This window comes from Orycteropus afer, unplaced genomic scaffold, assembly GCF_000298275.1.
Source record: "Orycteropus afer afer isolate SDZICR_OR568_19922 unplaced genomic scaffold, OryAfe1.0 scaffold00071, whole genome shotgun sequence".
NCBI lineage: Eukaryota > Metazoa > Chordata > Mammalia > Tubulidentata > Orycteropodidae > Orycteropus > Orycteropus afer.
This window is the reverse complement of record NW_006921658.1, coordinates 8,271,332-8,276,251: the sequence shown is the minus strand read 5'-3', so window position 1 is coordinate 8,276,251 and position 4,920 is coordinate 8,271,332. Positions and strand designations below refer to the sequence as shown.

The 4,920-nt window shown below is 38.0% G+C and overlaps 1 pseudogene; it reads left to right on the top strand.

The window, feature by feature from the left end:
• Positions 1–2,681: 2,681 nt before the first annotated feature.
• LOC103196947 lies at positions 2,682–3,294 on the top strand (annotated as a pseudogene).
• The last annotated feature ends 1,626 nt before the right edge of the window (positions 3,295–4,920 follow it).

Below are 4,920 nucleotides of genomic sequence, written 5' to 3'. Positions count from 1 at the left end.
GTCATTAGGTATGCCTGTATTTAGAGATATTGCCAGTTTTCCAGTGTCGTGGTTTATACTCCCACCAGCAGTACAAGATTCTGATATGCACATAGACTCGTAAGTCTCAGTTGTAGATTCCTGAGATGGAAATTCAGTTTAGATCAAATGTCGTGGTCAGTTACATTTTATGAGCTGGGGGTCATACAGTTCAGATACAGTTTTGGGAGACCCATTGCTGTTACCCTCTGGATGTAAGTGGAGGCTGTTTCTTCTAATGGGGAATTGTCTGAGCTGGGTAGACACATTAAAAAATGTGTTTCTGCTATGTGTATAATAAAATGTGCAAAAAACCTGGAGTTAGAAAATCAGAAAGGAAAAACACGTTTAGCATTTCTCAAGCTGAAAGAACCGAAGAAAGACTTCAAGCTTTGAATTGCAATGTTGAAGGATTCTATGGGTAAAATACTGAATGTTGCAGGAAACATCAAAAGAAAATGGAAGGAGTACACAGAGTCATTTTACCAAAAAGAATTGGTCAGTGTTCAGCCATTTCAGGAAATAGCATATGATCAAAAATCAATGGTATTGAGGGAAGAAATCCAAGCTTCACTGAAAGAATTGGCAAAAGCAAGGCTCCAGGAATTGATGGTATAACCATTGAAATGTTTCAACAAATGGGTGCAGCGTTGGAGGCACTTACTCATTTATGCCAAGACATTTGGAAGACAGCTACCTGGCCAACTGACTGAAAGAGATCCATGTTTATGCCCATCCTGAAGAAAGACAATCCAACAGATTATGGAAATTATAAAAAAAATCATTAATACCACACACAAGTAAAATTTACAAGATAATTCAAAAAGAGTTGCAGCGGTATATTGACAGGGAATTTGCTGATATTCAAGCTGGATTCAGAAGAGGACGTAGAACAAAGAATGTCATTGCTGATGTCAGATGGATCTTGGCTAAAAGCAAAGAATACCAGAAAGATGTTCACTTGTGTTTTATTGACTCTGCAAAGGCATTTGACTATGTGGATCATAACAGAACACTTAATTGTACTCATGAGGAACCTGTAAATAGACAAAGAGGCTATTGTTTGAACAGAACAAAGGGATACTGCATGGTTAAAAATCAGGAAGGATGTGCATCAGGGTTGTATCCTTTCACCATACTTATTCAATCTGTGTGCTGAGCAAGAAATCCAAGAAGCTAGCCTATATGAAGAAGAATGTGGCATTGGAATTGGAAGAAGACTCAGTAACAACCTGAGATATGCAGATGACACAACGTTGTTTGCTGGAAGTGGAGATGACGTGAAGCACTTACTGATGAAGATCAAAGACTACAGTCTTCAGTAAAGATTACACTCCAACATAAACAAAACAAAAATCCTCACAACTGGACCAATATGCAACACCACAGTAAATGGAGAAAAGATTGAAGTTGTCAGGGATTTAACATCCATGGAAGGAGCAAGTCAAGAAATCAGATATTGTATTACACTGGGCAAATTTGCTGCAAAAGACTTCTTTAAAGAGCCAAGATGTCACTTTGAAGACAAGGTGCATCTAATTCAAACCATCATATTTTTAGTTGCCTCATATACATGTGAAAGCTGGGCAGTGAATACGGAAGACCAGAGAAGAATTGATGCCTTGAATTGTGGTGTTGGCCAAGAATATTGAAAACACAATGGACTGCCAGAGGAATGAAGAAATGGTGTTCTGGAAGAAGTGCAGCTGGATTCCCTAGATATGGGAATGGCCAGACTTCATCTCACCTACCTTGGTCATGTTGTCAGAAGGGACCATTCCCTGGAGAAGAATATCATGCTTGGTAAAGTAGTGGGTCAGTGAAGAAGGAGAGGACCCTCAACGAGATGGATAGACAGTTGCTGTAACCTTGGGCTCAGGCATAGCAAGGATTGTGAGGATTGTTTAGGACTAAGCAGTGTTTTGTTCTGTTGTATATAGGGTCGCTGTGAGTTGGAGCAGAGTCGACAGAACCTAACAACAAGAACACATATGTACAGATTAAATGCACAAAAAAGAGGGTATGGAGTAAGAAGTACAGTTTTGAATCATCAGGAGAATATTGTAGTTGAAGCCATGGTGCATTTGTTCAAGGAGAATTCATGGATGTGATGAGAAAAGGCAGCTTGTGATGGAACTCTGGAAAACACCAGCATGTAAAGGCTGACAAGAAAGGGAATCTCTAAAGGCAACTGGAAAGATGTTATCAAAGAAGCAGAGGAACAGGGAAACCAAGATAGATCAAAAGTAGCCATTGTTTTTGAGAGGTCAGTGACTAACTAGTTTTAATTGGCTCTGGAGACAAGGAGGTCAGTGGCCTTTCCGAAGTTCCTTCAGTTCAATAATAGCAAAAGCCAATAGCAGTGGGTGAGGAATAAATGAAGGCTGAAGAGGTGGCAATAGCAAAAAGGAGTGGAAATGGAGATAAATTGGTCAGACTACTGATGGAAAAAATCCAGATGAGAAGATAGTGAAGAAAGTGTCCTTTACAGCAGCAGGAGGAGATGGTTTTCCCACTCAGGGGAAATGTGCTAGCCTTAGGGAGACACAGAAAAACATCTTCCATTGTTAACATTAAGAAAGTGAGGAAGGGCTTGTACTTAACCCTCTTCTGACCTGTGCGGAGGCGTTCCACAGCTGAAACTTGGCCACGAATGCCCTGACATGGCTACCCAGAAGTGGGGCTGGCGCAAGTTCGCCATATTGCAGCAGGACAGTAATGATGACACTGAAGATGTTTCACTGTTTGATGCTGAAGAGGAAACAAATAATAGACCAAAAAAATCCAAAGTCAGACACCCAGTGGCATCATTTTTCCATTATTCTTTTGAGTCAGTGCAATTATAGTCTATCTTCTCTGTGAATTGTTCAGCAGCAGCTTTATTGCCTGAATGGTGACAATTATCTTGTTGTTGTCATGTGACTTTTGGGCAGTGAAGAATGTCACAGGTAGACTAATGGTTGGCCTGCGTTGGTGGAATCATATTGATGAAGATGGGAAGAGCCATTGGGTATTTGAATCCAGGAAGGCATCCTCTCAAGAGAGCAAAGCTGTTTCAGAGTCTGAATCAAGAATTTTTTGGTTAGAACTTATTACATGCCCACTGCTGTGGGTGATATTTCCTTCAGTGCACTTTTCTCCTTTAGAGTGAAATGGTTGGCAGTGGTTATCATGGGTGTGGTGCTACAAGGTGCCAACCTGTATGGCTACATCAGGTGTAAAGTAGGCAGCAGGAAGAATTTAACCAGCATGGCTACCTCTTATCTTGGAAAATAAAACATAAGATGATCAGACTTCCTAAAGAGAGAAAATTTATGTTTCTGTTACATTGGGGAGCAACTGAAAAGATTCTTGGCTTTGAACCTTTTAGAGCTCGGTACATGTTGGAAAGAGTAGTATTGGGTTTGTTTTTCCATTTATAATTATTATTTTTTAATAGTAGTTTTCATGTAAATTTTTATTTTCTTTCTGGAAATTGAAGATTGAAGGTATGGTGTCACTGTCAACATTATCAGAATTTACTTCATGGTGTATGTGTGCATATACACATTCTTGTAATATCCATGTATCCCAAATGAATTGAAGTGTTTGTGTTCATATGCACATATAACAAAGACCTTGCATTTTGATCCATAGTTATTTGTAGAAGAATGTTCTTACTCTAAAAGCTCTATGCTTTTACATAGTATTTCTGTTGATAATTTAAAAAGAAAGTTTTGCTTCCATGGAAGAGTAAGCACTTTGGTGTATCTTCATGTGAGAAATAATTTTTATCCTAAACATCCACAAACAAGTAAAAATGAAATTTGGGCAAGTGGTGTTAACTAGTTTTCTAAAATTTTATTTTCATTTATAACAAGTCATGTATTTCAGGCATCCATCTAAATAGAATTGTCATAGCTTGTATTTAAGGTTACCTAGAAATTGCTGCTACTCTATTTTATTAAAAGATTAGCTGGGTTTTACTTAGGAATTTCTTAGAAGCTCTTTAGTGGTTTTTGGCCAAATGAAATTTGATTAACACTCAGAGAATAATATTCTTATGTGATAGTGAGAATAATCATTTAAATATTTGGCATAATAAATGCCTAAAGGACAGTTTGTTTTATTAATCTATTTTTTTCTTGCTATAATGGTTATTGTATTAGTGATATTTCTTAAAACAAAGCAATATATTTAACTGTGCTAAACCAACCTACGGGAGCTCTGGTAGCATAGTGGCTAAGGCACTTGACTGCTAACCGGAAGGCTGGCGTTTCAAACCCACCAGCCACTCATCGGAAGGAAGGTTGGGCAATCCTACTTCCGTAGTGATACTGCCTCGGAAGCCCAAGGAGGGGTCGCTATGAGTCGGGGCCGACTGAACGGCAAATAACAACAACAACAACAAACCAACCTACACAAACTATTGTAAGAATCTAAATTCTGTTGTAGGTATTGTAAAGTTTGTTGGAGTCTTTTAATCAGCATATTATGTTGTGATTGTATTTATATATTGTTAAAATTTTTAAAAAGATGTTTTGTTTGATTGAATAAGTATCTATTGCAGTGATAGCTTTGAAGGTACATGCTTTATATTTGTATAAAACTCTACTGTTTACAAAAAAAAAAGTGAGGATGGATGATTGATTTAGTGGTAGAAAGCTGAAAGAGACTGATTACTCAGCACATAGTAGGACTCAGATATTAGTTAAACTAACTGTTAACAGAACGACTGTATTTTCAGGCATTAAAATCTGCTGTTTTCATTTATCAATTCTCTGCATATCCAGATTTCTGGTGAAAAGAAATCTCCTGTGTAGCTTATGTTACATAGGGCATCAGTCACTTCTGTATCCACCATAACAGAGTACATAATACTTTAAAAGTATGTGCGTACTGTGTTAGACTGGGTTCTCTAGA